This window comes from Nomascus leucogenys, chromosome 23 (genome assembly GCF_006542625.1).
Source record: "Nomascus leucogenys isolate Asia chromosome 23, Asia_NLE_v1, whole genome shotgun sequence".
NCBI lineage: Eukaryota > Metazoa > Chordata > Mammalia > Primates > Hylobatidae > Nomascus > Nomascus leucogenys.
The window spans coordinates 28169235-28186295 of record NC_044403.1 but is presented as its reverse complement, the minus strand read 5'-3'; the positions used below and the strand labels follow the sequence as shown (position 1 = coordinate 28186295).

Below are 17061 nucleotides of genomic sequence, written 5' to 3'. Positions count from 1 at the left end.
GAGACTGGGTTACAAATGAGGAGTGCTGCAGGTGCCAGCTGGGCCACAGAGAGTAGGCCCCTCTGCCAGGTGCCCCTTCCCTTCTCTTTGTGAGACAACCACCGTGAGGTCTGAGCATCCTGGGTGAACGGATGGTGGAAGGTTAGGATGGGAAGAGGGCTGCAGGCTCTCGTGGTTCCTCTCACCTTCCCTCCTTTACGATAAGGAAACCAAGGCCCAGGGACACAGGGGATGGTCTACCACTCAGGTCTCCTGACTTCCAGAGTAGTTTCTGCTACGTCCCTAGATAGTAACTTATTCCATTCAAAGAACAGACCAGGAAATGACACAAGCTGTTTTCTCAAATCCAACGTGAGAGGGAGTCTACTGGAGCAGGGATGGGAGCCCAGGGTGCTATTTCGTGACTTTTCTACTTCCTAGTTGTGTGACCTTGGGCAGGTTCCTCCCCTTTCAGCCTCAGTTCTCTTTTCTGCAGACTGTGTGTGGTGGGGGAAGAAGGAGAGAGGTGGTTGGTGGAGGGGGAGGAGACACAAGTGATCTCCTCAGCCCTTTCCAGCACTGCCTGTCCCTTTCTTTCTGCTTGTGGTTCCTCAGTCTGTCTTTCCTGGTTTAAGTCCAAGTTTTCTATCCCTCAAAAAAGGCCCATTCTCAGTTTTGACTTTGAGCCTAGAAGGTGTCTGGTACCTCCTAGACCAGTGGTCCCCAACCCCAGGCTGCAGACCCATACCAGTCAGTGGCCCATACCAGTGCAGGACCCGGGCTGTACAGCAGGAGGTGAGCGGTGGGTGAGCGAAGCTTCATTTGTTTTCCAGCCACTCCCTATTGCTTGCAAGACCACCTGAGCTCCGCCTCCTGTCAGATCAGCAGTGGCATTAGATTCTCATAGGAGCAAGAACTCTGTTTTGAACTTTGCATGTGAGGGATCTGGGTTGCCTGCTCCTTCTGAGGATCTAACTAATACCTGATGATCTGAGGTGGAACAGTTTCATCCCCAAACCATCCCCCCATGTCCCCATCACTCACCCTGTCCATGGAAATAGTCTTCCATGAAACTGGTCCCTGGTGCCAAAAACGTTGGGGACTGCTGTCCAAGACAATCATAGTTCTCCAGGGACATGCAGGAACAGAAACGGTGAGGAGCAGGAGTTTTTACGGGGAAAAGGACCTGGTTCCCAATGTGACAGGTGATGCCAAGGAGCCTGGGACCAACAAAAAAATGGCCCTTTCCATGCTGATTTGGTAGAGGAGTGTGTGTGGGCCACCTGTTCAGAACGTGAACGCTGGACTTCCTGTCTCACATGCACAATTTCATTCCCAGTACATCACCCCAAGTCTCCTCTTTCCTCTGCAACCTGCCTGGTGGCTGCCCTAAGGGGAGTATGCGGGATTTCCTGCTCTTGTGGGGAAGCAGCTGGGTCGAGGGCTAGAAGAACAGAGAGCGAGGTGGGAGCCAGAGACCGGGGGGTCTACTCTTGAAAAGAAATACAAGAATGAGAAATGGGTGGAGGATAACTTCTGACTCCTTCTTGCTTGAGTATAAAAAAAAAAAAAACCGCTCGATGGCTACTGGGCGTGTGCCAGAGGTGTCCTCTGACCTTCTGTTAAAGGAATCGTACTGCTAGTGTCCCATCTTGCTGGCAGCATAGCTGGGCGGAGAACCTCTTCGCTTGTTCTGAAGAGCTGGGAAGTAGCTTGCTCCTCAGGGCCCCCAGGACGCCCAGAGCCCCTTCAGTGGACTTCTCTGGCAACATTTAGAACAGCCATACTTTTTCCCAATAAGACTCCAAGATCCCTGAGATGAGGACTGTGTCTTGCTCGGTAACATTGCATGCTGATGGATGGTGGTTTAATAGGGACAACATGACTGGTTTTCAGTGGCTCACACCTGTAATCCAGGACTTCAGAGGCCAAGGCAGGAGGATCACTTGAGCCCAGGAGTTTGAGGAACCTAGGCAATATAGCAAGACCTTGTCTCTACAAAAGCTTAAAAAAAAAAAACAAGGCAGATATGATTGGCGCCTGCCTGTAGTCCCAGCTACTCTGGAGGCTGAGGTGGGAGAATCACTTGAGGTCGAGGCTGCAGTGAGCCATGATCACTCCGCCGCACTCCAGCCTGGGGTGATAGAATGAGACCCTGTCTCAAGAATAAATAAGTAAATAAGGACAGCACTGAAAACATAAGGAGACCCCTGCATGGGTGGCTCTTTCAGCCTGATGTGAGCGTGGGCGAGGGACAGCCTTGCCTATGGGAACACAGTGAAAACTCCCCTCATACGTTTCCCCCATCTTCTTCTCTCATGCTTGCAGCTTATTTACAAAGCACTTCACTGATGTTAACTTGCTTGAGATAAATGTGAAGGTGTTCACCAGCCATGTGAACAGGTTAATGCCACACCAGGGGGGGTGGGTTTTCATAAGCTTTCCTGTTTTCCTCGTTAGGATGCTCAGTGAATATTTGTGGAATGGATGAATGAAGGGATGTCCTAAAGGTAAAAGAGGATGAACTAATCAGTGTAGGTCACGAACATATCTGTGCCACAGCTTTGAGGTTAGACTGATGGACAATAGCCTCTTACTTAGCTACGTGAACTTGGGGAAATCGTTTAACTCTGAAGCTTCAATTCCCTCATCTGTGAAGTAAGAAACAGTAAGAAAAAATTGTGTCATAGAACTGGAGTAAGCATTAATCGAAATAATGCCTGGGAAAGTCCTGGGAACAATGCTTGCTATACAGTAGAATTAAAAACAAAATTAGTAGTAGTAGTTATTCTTCTCCAATAAATCATTGAACTACTTTACATTAAAAGCCTCAAAAGACTGCCTTACCCTGGATCACCCAGTCCCATAAGACTTACTGTGGGTTACTGGACAATTAGCTTTTAAGTGCTGCTGTTTTGATGGAGTGTCTGGGAGGACAGTGAGCTTGCATGGAAGAGCAGGGAGTGAGAGGAAAAGGCAGAGGCTGACGCTGGCTCTGAACCACGGGCCCCTCATTAGGAGCCTCTCTGGAGCCTGGGTTTCCTGCCCTGTGCACAGGACTCCAGTTGTTGGTGGGCAAGCTTGGGAGCCAGCAGCACCAGGAAAAAATTCAGCTCAGAACTGAATGAAATGTTCCAAGTAAAGCTATGCTAATGAGAAGTCCAGTACAGGTCAATGAACAAAATAGAGTCCGGCAGTAGATCCCAACACATACATGGATGTAAAATGAAATGAATCTGAAATGAATATAAAGTAAAAGTGTTATTTTAAACACTAGAGAAAACATGGGTGTTGGAACAACTGAATGGTATTTTATATAATGATAATAAAGTTTGAGGTGCATGACTTTATCCCTTACATCAAAATAAATTCCAAAAGGAGCAAAGATTTAAATGTAAAAAAAAAAGAACCATTAAAATCCAGAAAAGGTTTTTAATAAAACTCAGGAATCAGGAACATCTTTCTAAACAGATAAAAAAAATTAAAGCCATTTTTAAAAAAGTAAGAAATTAGTCTTCTACTTGAAAAATATTACCTTAAATAAAATAAGAAACAGAAATGGCAAACTGGGTTGAAAATACGTACAATACACATATGTCAAAGAGTACATTTTTTACTATATTCAGAACCCTAAACTCACTGGAGAATGAACAACATTTATAAACAAAAATTCCCAGGAAAGGAACTATCAATGGCATTGAGCAGAAGAGAATATGCCTAATAAGAGAAATGTAAATTATAACGTGAGATCCCATTTTAGTGGCCAGATTTCAAAGAGAGAAGCATTGACACTATGCTTCTCGTTAGTGAGGGCATAGAAACTAGGAATTCTCATTTAATGTTCTCTGATGTGTATATTGTCAGAATCTCTATAAAGAGCAATTTGGCAGCGTCTACCAGAATAAAGGATGAATATAGCAACTGATCAGCAATTCCACTTCTAGAAATTTATCTTACTGATATATTCCCACACACGCACAAAAGTTACTTACAGCATTAAATAACAAAAGACCAAAAAACAATGTATCTATTAAGACAGGGAGTAACGGAGGTGGCTCATGCCTGTAATCCCAGCACTTTGGGGAGGCCAAGGTGGGTGGATCACGAGGTCAGGAGATTGAGACCATCCTGGTCAACATGGTGAAACCACGTCTCTACCAAAATACAAAAAATTAGCCAGGCGTGGTGGTGCACACCTGTAGTCCCAGCTACTTGGGAGGCTAAGGCAGGGGAATCTCTTGGACCGGGGAGGTGGAGATTGCAGTGAGCTGAGACCGCACTCAGCCTGGCGACAGAGCAAGACTCTGTCTCAAAAAAAAAAAAAAAAAAAGAGTGAGGAGTAACTAACTGAACTATGGTAGATCCACACGATGGAATTCTATAAGCCTTGAAAAGATAAGAAGCCTCTCTGTACTGACATGAAATGGCCTCAAAGATACATTGCTAAGTGAAGACACAAGGTTTGAAAAATTGTTAGCATAGTATGCTCCTGTTTGTGTGATTTTAAAAAGATGATACTGGTTGTGTGCACGTGTGCGTTACTATTTCTGGAATGATATACTGGAATGAAACACTGCTAACTGTGGCTGCCTCTAGGGAGGAACTCAGTGGCTTCAAGGCAATGGTAGGAGTGAGACTTTCCATAGAATATTCTTTGATACTTTTTTTCTCCTTAAAACATGTTCATGTATTACCTAGTCAAGTACGTAAATTATTTAAAGTGGGAAGGGAATTTAGGATAGCAGATGGGCCAGGAAACGGAGCGAGAAAACATTTTGATCAGAAACTGTGGTCTCCTCCTTGCTGGTCACAGCCCCTCTCCACCCACCAGCCTCCCCCATGTTCTAACTTTGTATGTCCCTGGAGAGTAACCCGCCCAGTCAGTTCCAGAGAATTTATTTCTGATCTGGATGGTGGTTAAGGGAGAGGTTTCATGTGTTGTTTGCAAGCTCTAGTGAGAAATGAAATCTTGAGGTGGAGGAAGGGGAAGTGGGAGGAACTGAGTGACTTGGACAAGAAACTCTCAAAGCCATTGCCCACTTCCCCGTGCCTAGAATGTGTCCATTGAGAACCCAGCCTCTCCTAAACGTCTGGATCTCCTAAAACATGATTGTTTAAGCGTGCATGACCATGGATGTGTAGATTGTACTTTGCTTCTCTGGTCATTCGATTTTGGATCATTCAAATCCACTCCTCCTCAACATACACACTTTTTTTTTCTTTTTCTTTTTCCTTTTTTTTTAAGTTGACTACTTTTTTTTTTTCCTTTCCATTCTGTCCTTTTCTCTAGCCTGTCTCATATCCCTGGCCTTCCCCAGACTCCTGTACAAAACTAAAGTGAAAAAAGACAACTAGTAGATGAAGCTTGTGTTAGAAGCCCTAACCTTCCCCTTGCTGCTCTCTCTCCTCCGCCCTCAGCACCCACATCCGTGGGGTTCGGGAGGCCAGGAGGCCTGTGGCATGAAGGTGAGAGAATGCATTTTCCCCGAATGCTTCAGGCTGATGGGATTTCCCACTGCCAGAGTGATGCTCAAGACCCAGCCCCTTAATTCATCTTCATCACAGCCCTGAGCTTTGAGTTCTCATGGCTTGGGAATGTTGGCCCCTCAGCTCTGGTGAAGAACGCACTCAAGCCAAGTGAACGCCACGTTCATGAAAGCAGCTACCGTATATGATTACTTGAACAAATGAAAATCATTCCACTGGGTCACATTTCCTGGGCCTGCCAGGCTCAAGCCCCAGCATGACAATGTCTTCAATTCTATGTAGGTCTATTCAGACTTATGTGCGTTTGGCACTCACTATGGAGAAGGGCATTTCGAAGAGGAGCAAGCATATCCGTGGGCTAGAAATGCCCCAAAAGTGTGAGGTGGACAAGACAGCCACCCTCCTGCCTTTAGAGCTAAGCCACTTGGACCAATGAGGATCTAATCCTGCCTTTAAACATCTTCATCCTGTGACTGCTAGGGCCATTTGTCCCTGTTCCTCCTGGGAGTGTGTGTTGGATGGAGAAGGATGGGGTGGAAGGATGTGGGCAAGAAGGAAAAATAAACCAATTCTTTGTCCTGAGACTTTCTTCTGCAGTCCCTGACTGCTTCTTTTCCTGTCTTTAGCTGAAATATCGTCAGCTCTGAAGATGCCTGCATTTTCCAACCCTTTTCCCTAGCACACAATTGCACTGTTGATTTAGGAATGTTGGAAAATGTTTTCATCAGGTGTTTCTTCTTCTCACTCCAGTGCAGCTCTTTGTAGCAGGCGGGCATTTGTATGCAGAGCCTCAGGCCCTGCATAAGGGCATGCGCCTCCCGCTGCTCTCCGGCCCCCATCTCCCAGCATTTCCTCATGGTGGGTGTCCTTTATCCCATTCCCTCAGGAGTGCTGTTTTCTGCTAGAGTGGCAGCTGAGCCAAGGCAAGCCTGGTCCTCCCTTCCCCCAATGTAATGCCCCAGATAATAATCAGAGGTCTCTGGAGGAAATCATTTTTGTCCTTTGCACATTGTCATACTGTTGATGAAAAGGATGTAAATGCAGTTCTTCTTAGTAAAACTGAAATCACTTGAAAGCATAACTGAATTGCTGGTATCTTTTTACTAGTATATATTTTTCTCAACCAAAGGATTCTAATAGAACCACTGTTAGGTGGAGATCCTTGATATTTTGTTTTCTGAATTTCAAAGGGGACCAAGGGGGCTAGAATTCACTGATTTCTGCCTCATCCTCAGAGAGCAGAGATCCAGGCCCAGAGAGGTTCAGTGACGTTGCCCAAAGTAAGACGAGTAGTTAGAGTGTAGGTTGGCCAGGAACTGGAACTCGGGTCACGGAGCCCTGAGACAGGGCTGCACACAGCTGTGGCTGGACATGTGAGCCTGGAGACCGGGTGTCCGCAGCTGCACAGGGAGGATGAAGATCAAGTGCACCTCCTAGGGTGCTGTGAGATCATACTCGTAAAGCCCTCTGCAGCCGGTGCATCCTAGCACAAGCAGTAGGCTAGTGCCCAGGGCAGGGCAGCTGTTTATATTGTCTAAAGGAGGGCCCGGCAAACTGCCCTGAGCCTCCACACCCTTCTTTCCAGGAGACAGACATGTGTGAAGTCACTTCTAGCCAGGTTTCCTTGGCCCTTATTCTCTGCCCGTGAGTCGTTGCCTTGTCCCCCCCACCAACACCTCAGCCCCGGCCCAGTTTCCCTCCCCCACCCATGAGAAATGCCATATAGTGGCAGTAGCAGCTGAGCCTGGGAGATGAGGAGGCCCCGGGGGCTTAAAAGGAAATAGTGTGAATGAAATCATCACCCAGCAGGAGTCTTCCTGGCTCCGGGGATCAGTTGGCAATTGTTTTTTTAGACTGATAACGGCCTCCGAGGGGCGGAGAGGGAGGGGTAGAAGTTGCTCAGGAGTATCTGGTCCTGAGCCACATAAAACGTCAGGTGCCCCAGGGTTGTGGCACAGCTGTCCAGCCCCACTCTCTGTGTGCAGGCCCAGCTGGCCCTGAGGTCCAGGGAGGAGAATCTCCCTCCCTGGAGAAGATGCTCTTTGGCCAAATGCTACTGAGGGTGAAGGTAGGAGGGGTGGAGGGCGGAGGCGAAGGGTGCGGGGTCTTTTCCCAGAAGTTCTCCATTCTCCTGGACGCTGCTCATTTAGTCATTTAGCGAGCCCAGCAGTTCATCAACCTGCTTAACCCCCTTTAAAGTCATCGGCCAATAATGGTGCTGCAGAGTGAGGGCTGGGGGTGGGGTGGTGGGTTTCAGGCATTAGGAGTCAGCCTCCTTTCCCTTTTGCTATTCTGAATGCCCTTCCCTGCTTTGTGGCGCTTTCTCTGATGGTTAAATCTTATATTCCCTTCCCCAGCCTTTCCCAGCTTCTCCTTCCAGGGCCAAGAGATTTAAAGTGGGAAGTGGGTAAATTTCCTCTATATTTGTGCATTTTCTCCTCCCCACAATTAAATTCCTTTCTGGGTAGGAAGAAAAAAGTAATAAATAGTTTGTTGATAAAGGTGACAAGGAGAAAGAAGAGTTTATGAAATTTGTGCTTTCTCCCAGGAGATTTACTTGCTAAAACGTCCCGTGCTTGCACAGAGTCCCACAGCCAACAGCCCAAATTCCTGGCTCTCCCGACCCTATGGGATTCCGGGCATTATGCAGGCTGGAAAGAAGGGGTTCTTTGGGATGCCCCACTCTACAGAGGGGAAACCTGCTCCACCAAAACCTGGGTTGGTCCCAGGCCTCTTCCTGTCCTCGCCATCACTTTTCCAGAGAGCGGTAACAAGGATATGTCTCTGCTGTCTCATCTCACCCGCCCTCCAGCTCTCAGGTTCAGTGTAACATGGGCAGTGGGTGGTCCCCTGCCCTCCAGAGGCCATGTAGCCTGCTGACCCCCAAGCCGGCCTGTTCCTCAGAAACACCTGGCAAATTTAAAATACAAAACAAACAGATTTCCAGGCCCACATCCCCGCTCTGTTGAATAAGAATCTCCTAGGTAGGTACCTGGAAATCCATACTTTTAACAAGTTTCCAAGGTGACAGAGATGCAGACTGTCCATAGGCTTGTGTGGGAGACCCACTGATTGTAATGCAGGCCGTATGTCCACATAAACCAACTCAGACTGAGAGATCTTAGCACTAAAGATTATGGGGCGGAGGTCACCTGGTGAACCCGTTCTTGTGTTTCATAGACCTCCTCTGTTGGGACAGCTTCCCTGGGACCCAGTGCCAATCCTGGATCTATTTCTTCACATCCCAATCCTCAGTTTATCCTCCAAGGGGCAGTAGATCAGCCCTCCACACCCTCCCCATAAATAACTTTGATATTTTTTGAGGCCTGCTCTGAGGTCTTCCTTTTTAGCTTGCTTATTTCTGTCAAAGGAACTCTCCATTTCTTCAGCCTCATAGGGATGTTTGCCCAGCCATATTTTGGAATAAGCCAAATGACGGGCAGAGGGCTGCAGGAACAAGTAGGTCAGTGAGAGCAGAGGTTTTGGTCAATGTGCTTAGAAGCTGGTTGCATTAACCCAAGTGCCAGCACTGGCACTCCCAGGGGTGACCTCTGGGGTGGGGATGGGAACGGGTGGGACTGGTACCTGCCTAAAGTGTATAATGGGTAGGCTGCCTCTCTAGCTTATGCGATTGGAGACCAGAGGATTGAAAACCCTAGCGCAGAATCTCAGCACACTGATGAGGATGAAAATAGCCTCCCATTCCACTCCTACCGCTGCGCACTAGGCTGGGGCGTCTTGCAGGGCGTGTGTCATGGAGCAGCACATCCAGGCAGAGAGACAGGCTTGCTCTCGGGGCCTCGCCAAGGCAGGGAATCACACCTGCCCACAAGCCTGGATGCCAGAATGTGGGTTTCCCTCTGGCCCATGGGCTCCCTGAGCTGTGGTTTCTGTTTAATCACACAGGCTCCGTCCGGCAGGTGGGAACAGGAGAAACACGGGCCAGAGCAGAGGACAATCACCCATGAGGCTGAAGAAGCAGAAGCTGCAAGTCCCCTCCCTTTCACAGGCTCCTTTCACAGCCTTTCCTTTCCCATTTAGATAGTCACTTCTCTACTCAGGATTTCACATTATTTTCTTCAACTGTGTAAGCATCAAGCCTTGTAAACCTGGCACTTCCCTGGCCTGGTGAACTCACCGTTGCATACAATCTTCCTTTACTGTTCATGGCAACGAAGAGGGCACTTCTCACTCCAAAGAGACTCACCACGCCTCGCTCCACAGTGGAAATTTCCAGCAGGCCTGACAAGGAAAGGGGGGCCACGTTACCTAAGGCTTGTGCAAATCAGAGTGGGAACTTGAGCCGACAAGGGCATCTCAGTCCATCCCCCTTCTCCTAGAAAGCCAGACTCTCCATCACCCCATCCATGATGCCTCTAACTCTAGGAGCCCCTGTCTGCTGGCCTCATCAAGTGCTGCCATTGTGCTGTTAAAAATCCAGTTCTGCAAGGGAAGGTTCTGATGTCAGAGTTAGGTACTGCAATGACCACTTAGCTATCTAAGATGAGCTTTGAATCTGGCTTTCACTGATATAATTACTTGAGGTCTTTGACTTGAGTAAAAAAATAGATTGATTATTATTACTATTCTTAATGTGTACTCTACATGTTTCAACAAATCTCAACCCACTTAATCTTGAAAACACAGCAGCCACACCATAGCTGATGGCTTTCTTGGATCCTGCAGCCCCCATCCTTTCTTGGATAGGAGACTAACCATACAGCAAGCTGGCAGCTTGCAGATAAGAACCTGGGACAGAGGGAGCCCGTTGAAATAAAAAGAAGGATGTGCTTCAGTTGGATATTTGCAATTGAATTTCCTTTCCTTCTCCAAGAAAGAAGCTGAATAAAAATGAGCTTGTGTCAAATTTGATCCAAGTATACTAACTGATTCTCCCTACCCAGGCCTTGGGGGCTTCCCAGACTAATGGTTCCCAGTGGTCTTACAAGGCATCAGATGGGCCAGTAATGCTGAAATAGTTAGTGCCACTGAGGATCTAACCAAGCGATGGCAAAGAACACCAGGATGCTTGGACCCCAGTATACTGAGCCTGCACCCAGGCAGAGTAACGTGGAATCATCTAAGTGGTGAGCAGCATTTCTGCCCCCTTTAATAGTGCATCCTTTCCATTAGAGCAGGGCCCCTTCACCTTTTAGCCCTGCGTGAGCCCAAACCCCAAGCGTCCCGACTGGCTGCAGCTGGCACTCACTGTAGGGGTTCTCCTCGTGGGTCCCGCTGATCCGGCCGTCGGGGAGCACCTGGAGGTGAAAGCCGATGCCCACGTTGCAGTAGAGCCTCCGCTGCCGCTTGATCCCCACCAAATAGCCACTTTCCCAGTTCACCCCGGCGATCTCTCCAGCTAGTCCAGCGCGAGACCTGGACAGCAGGGTGCCCCAGCCCCTCGAGTCCAGCAGCGTGTTGTTGGCACGGGTGCCTGCAGGCAAGGGCACCACCATGCCCGCTAGGATGCCTAGGAAGACGAGAGCCCACAGCGTGCCCTGCAGACGTCCTGCTCCCCGGGACATAGTGATGAAACAGCCTCTGTCCCAGGGCCATCCACCTTGCCTCTCAGGCACGTGGTCAGAATTAATGGCCCTAAAAATACCGCCCTTCTTGTTTTTCTCCCTCCGGCATGGCGGCAGGGGCTTATTTTTGGAAGGCAGATGAAGGCTGCTGACATGAAACCGAAGCCTCCATCGGGCACTCGGGTTGAGAGCAGAGGGACCCAGGCTGAGCCGCGGCCGGTAGAGACCATGGCTCGGGGACGCTCTCTAGCTCGCCCGCTTGCTCCGGCCCGAGTTGATGATATTTGATTTGACCTATCTTTATAGCTGGTTCAGCAGCCCGGCCCTCCCCTCCCCCCATCATCACCCTGACGTCAACCCGCCCAGCTCACTTATCCAGGGTTGTAACATTAACCTGCTCATGGGCCTGGCTGCCTCCCCAGACCCCCATCACCCTCCGCACTCCCCAGGGGTTCTGGGAGCCACTGTCATTCCAACTATGAGGCAGGAATGAAGTGAGCAGGGAGCATCTCTGGGGCAGGGGGGAGCTGGCTGGGGGCCCAGGGAAAGAGAGAGGCGAGAGGCCACCCAGGACCCATATTGGGCAGAAGTTCTTTGCCTGGCAGTGCTGGCTTCCTTATTTAGAGGGCAATAGGTAGAGGCAGGGATGGGAAAAGGCTCGTGGTAGTGATGACGGTAGCCTGCAAGTCACCCTTGAGATCTTTTCATGGAAACAGCTGATGGTGGAGGGGAACACTGAAAGGCCAAACCCTTTCAGCAGGCGGGCACAGACATTCTCAGGAGGTGGGGATGGGGGTTGTTCAACGAGCTTTAAGATTGTGGAGGGAGGGAGGGCAAGGGCAAGGTTTGCCTGCTCACTGTCCTGGTCCCGGCATTCACCTGGGGTGGAAGTTGTGTCTGGCCTTTGACATAGCCCCGTGGCCGTTCTCCTCCCTGGATTTATCCCTGGCATGTGACTGATATTATTCCCATTTCACAGATGAGGAAGCTGAGGCTTAGAGAGGTTAAATGACCTGCCCGAGTTACCACAGCTAATAAGTAGCAAAGCCCGAACTTCTAAGGTCTGCCTGAGCCTAAAGCCTGTGCATGTCTAATGCCTGCAGTAGAAGTTGGCCCACAGAGTCTGTTTAGCTCCTTAAATGCCAATAGCACATCATAGAGTTATTTCAGGAGCATAAAGTGATTCATTTGTTAAAAAAACTTGAGTGTCTTTGATGTACATGGGAACTTCTGTATTTGCAGATAACTTTTGCTGGGCTGATATTACACTCAGAAACTAGTGAAAATATTTCTGCCAGGAAGTTATCCCTACACTCATTTTTCTTATTTCTATATTACTTTTAAATAGATTACATGTCTAACCGAAGTGAGAAAAAAATGTAAAGCTACCAGAAAACTCACCGCACAAATTGCTATACGATATAAGAAGGAACTATTAATACATCTCTGAGGGTGAATAAGTTAACAAGCGTCGCCTGGGGAATTGAATTAACTTGAGTTAAAAATCCTGTTTGTTGTACTTCAATCCAGGTCTTAACCTGTTGGTGAGACATTAGCGCTGATTGTGCTGGGATTGGAGGGAGTGTGCGTGGGGTGATGACAGTGGCATACAGCTGGATTTGAGTGTCCTGAGCCGTAGAGCTGGTTCCAGCAGGTAGCTCCCTTAGCCACACTCTGCACCCACGCTGCATGCTGCAGGCAGCCTGGAAAAGCTCCTGGGGTGAGTTCCATGGCCCAAGGACTCTACTGAGGCACCACCGCCTTCCCTCTGATTCTAAACCTTCTGCTGTGCCCTGGGTCCCAGCCTCTGGTCTGTGGCTTCTACCTGCCTTCTCTCTGCCCTTCTGCCTCGTTCACTGGGTTCGATGCTTTGGTTCAAATTTCTGTCAAGCCATGTGCTTCAGTGTTGCCGTAGACATGCCTTTTCAAATCCTGTGAAGCCTAGACGTCTGTCTTTACCCTCAGAGCTGGTAAACTGAATGGGGAGGGACATAGGCACCACTTGTTCCTACTGTCACCACGGGCCCCCTGACTTCCCTATTGGCTTCTTCTCCCTTCCACTGCCGTTGTCCCATACCCAATCTCATCATCACCAGCACTGCCATTTCCCATGAGGAAAGATGATGCCTTATAGGCTCAGATTGAATCTACTATGTAGGCCTTTGTTGGAAAATTGTTTTTAAAAATCCTTCTGCAAAGTAAGAGGTTCATGAATAATCTGAAGACAAAGTTGTCAATGAAAAGAACTTCACTTTGGATTTCCAGCTGGGTTTCATATAGTTAAGCTTTCATGGATGCAAGAGCAGTGGGGACACTTTCTCAGTGAGGTTGTTTGGAATCTTGTGTTAATTATGCTGGTGGTCCTTACTTAGGGAAGAGACAGTCCAGAAACATGTTGGATGGTAAGGAGAAGTCAGTCTGAAATTAACACTTGCCTTGGATAATCGGAGAGGTTCTCACCAGCAGAGCTCAGAATCTGTGGAATTTCTTGGAACCCATCCACTTTGGGACTGCCTTAGGAGAGAGATTAAACTATAAAAAGGTCCATGCCATATACCAATAAAAATGATAACGCTCCTTAGATTCACCTCATCCTGGATTCCTCTCTGTGTGGAGGTTGTAGTTGATGTCTCATAAAGCAATGGGCTTTGGAATGGGGACACTTGGATTTGAATCTCAACTCCACCATTTAGTAGCTGTGTGACCTTGGGAATGTTCTGGACCTCTCTGAGCTTCATTATTTTGTCACCTGCAAAATGAGATCATTACTTCCTAAGGTTGTTACGGTGACTAGCAATAATACATACAACTGGCCCAGTGCAGAGAGCGCAGTATAGCTATTTCCCAGAAATTTCCCTAAAACACATTGAAAATCTCTCACCCAATTAAAGAGGACAAACCCAAAGTGAGAAAGACCATCTCTCATCTCAGGGGGTGGGAGAGACACGTGGGCTTCCTGTTCTTCACTGCCATCCGCCAGGGCATATGTTGTGATGGCTGCTAACATATGCAGAAGCAGGCAGCCCAGATTCCTCAAATGTTCTGAAAACCAGTGAGAGCCTTGGTGTCGTCCCCTGTTAAATTTAAAACTTAAGTAATTCATGCTATTAAAAAGCCTGGGTCTTATTTTTATCAGGTGATGCGATGAGGCCCTGTTCTAAATGCACCTCCCCTGCCTGTCTCTATAGCAACTTTACTGTGCTCATATAGCCATATATTTTTCCTGAAGGCTAATTAAGTTGACAACTGCTAGGTCTTCTTGGCTTACCAGATTTGCACTTGACCCTTCTCTTGGGGCTTAGGGACCCCTATGGATGTGAAGTGATAGAGAAAAGAGTAACAGGTGGAAGAGGCCTCTCTCCATGGACCCCTCTTGCAAATAGTTGGCCAACAGCCTTTGGGGATTGTCAATCACTCTCGCTGGATGAGCCAAGATCCAGTGGAGGTGAGTGGGAAAATATGTTAATGTCTGTCTCCTTCCACAACAGGGTCCTTGTCCCCAAGGGGGATGCCACAAAATATAGATTTGTCAGATTTGGCAGTGCTTAGCCACACCAACCTTCCGCATCATCTGCATGGCAGAACTCCCTCCGTCACACCAGGTGGTTGCTCTCTGTGACTGCTGTGTTACATAATCAAGATCAAACACCTGCGGGGTGACCAAAAGGGAAAGCACATAAAACTCAGATGAGCCTCATCCATGTAGATTGTGAAAAGCTGTGCTTACTTGTACTTTTTACATTTGGTTTTGAAAAACTAGCATTTGCCTTTTTCTATAGATAATTTGGAAAATGATAAGGTGGAAAACAAAACAGCTGTTTGTGCTTAGTGTCTTTGTCTCAAAGTCTGTCTTTGTGTGAGCTTGGCACAGCGGCCTTGAAGCCTCCCTGTATCTCCTCCCCATCTTGCTCAGACAGGCAGCTCTGCTCCTATCCCTGGTTTTTTAGTGGTAGAGATTGCTCACGGGATTTAATCGGCATGCGATGGACATGTGTAGAGATGAGGATCTAGGAAGGATTCCTGCCCTAGGCCTGAGCAAAGAGGGACATTTGCAGCTCATAAACTTGCTACATGAGGGAGAATTCAAGAGAAACAGTTTCAGCTGATCAGCGGTGTCCAGGTTGGACTTCTGCAAGGACGAGCCAGCTATTATCTTGCTAGCTATTCCCTGCGGAAACCTAAACTTTGTACTTTCCTAGTAGAACTCAACTTTTCCCAGGCCTCACCCACTTACACAGTGGGAGCCATTAACAGTCATAATCCACATTTCCCTAGTTCTTCCTTCTTCCAACTCATGTGGAACTTCACCCCACTACAAATCACCCCCAAGATATTTCTGCAGTTTCAGAGCGTGTCTCACATATGTTCACGAGCATGTGACTGCTTCTGCCTGGGCACACTGCCAGGCACCTGCGGGGATCACCCTGTTCTCCAGCCCTTCCACCTCCTGCTGGGCAGCCCGGGGGGTGTTCCCTTTCTCGCTATGGCTCAGCACCTGAAGCCCTCAAGGAGCCAGAACTGCTTTATGTTCTGTTTCAAAGCCAGGAAGAATATCTTAGTCCCTGTCTTCATGTTATACCTATTAAGGAAATACCTGGCCAGTACTACTCATGCCCTGGCGATCTGCTCATTTGAAGTTTTTTTCAGACTCCCTGCCCTGCAAAGGACTCAGTCTTGTTATGGGTTGAGCTGATTAGGTGGGATTCCCATTTCCTTCCATGTGGATTATTTTTCTGGAGGCCCCTCAACCCCTCAGACAAGTACACTTCTGCTGGGGCCGGCCCAGCTGCATTGTCTATATGTGTCTGAATCCTGGCTTGAGTTCAGACTGGAGACCCTGCCCCACTCCCAGAGACGCCTACAATGGGGAGGGAGGGAGCCCCTGAACACGCAGCTTTGTGTTCTGTTTGGTCACCAAGTATTTGTAGAGTTTTCTGGGAGAGATTCTCCTCTCCACACTAGCAATCATCTTCTTGCGTTAAAGTGCGTCTTGATCTATCCCTTCAATCTGAGCCCCATGTGGCTGTGTCTCTCAGTGTGACTTCCTATCTCCTAGCGCTGTCTTTCTTCTCTGTCTCACTCACGCTCTCCCCTTCCTCCTCCTTACTATGCTCCAGCCATAGATGCAAGTCCAGAGGCTCAGCCAGCTGCCAAGAAAGCAGTGCCTCAGGGCTGGCTGACCACCACGGCCACACATCTCAGCTGAATCTGCAAAGGGGCAGAGGAGTCAGATAACCTTCTGGAACTTCGGAACCTAAGGGATTTTGGCTCCGCTCAGAGTTTTGCGGTTTCTCAGATTTGTCTCTCATGACCATCATCTAATAATACCTGCTGCGTGCTGAGGCGGGCATGCACCCTGCCAGCCACCATGCGAAGTTATGTAAAAGACTCAGCCCTTAGTGGCAGGCTCCCCAGTGTGACACAAAAGGCCCTCCCTGTCCTGACCTCTCCCGGCCTCTCCAGCTCCATCCCCTGCCTCTCCCTCTCTGGGAATTTTTGCTTCAGCAACCTCAAACGGCCTGTTGTTCCCAGGCATACCGTGTGCTGTTTCTGCCTCTTGTTTTTGCTCAAACTGTCCTCTCCTTGCCTGGTGAATTGCTTCCCTCTTTAAAGAGTCAGCTTAAATGTCACCTCCGGAAGTAATCCCTGACAACCTTCCACCTGTCTCTAAACTGGATTCAGTGGCCTGTTCCCCTCCCCGCTTTCCCTGCCTCATTGATATTTCACATGATTATCTCTGTCACTGCCCTTACTGGGTTTATAACACTCTGACAAGGTGCTGACTTTAATAGTGAAATCCTTAAGGCACCAATGGCGTCTTACCTGTCTCTGTATCTTCAGAACCGAGCACCGTGCCCGCCATGCAATAGAGTTTATGAAATGTTTGAATAAATGTTGTTGAATTAAAGGCTTTAAGTCCATGGACTTCACTAGACGAGGTATTCGCAAACAAGGGCCAGCCCTCTGTAGAGGAGTGATCAGAATTTTGGTAGGAGTGGGATATTAATTTGAAAAAAGCACTTTCAATATAATGATTTGCATTTTATCATTTAAAATAGTTACATTGAAG

The 17061-nt window shown here is 48.2% G+C and overlaps 1 pseudogene; it reads right to left on the bottom strand.

Annotated features, from left to right (window-relative positions):
* Window positions 1–2295: 2295 nt before the first annotated feature.
* LOC115832865 lies at window positions 2296–11022 on the bottom strand (annotated as a pseudogene).
* Between the last annotated feature and the right edge of the window lie 6039 nt (window positions 11023–17061).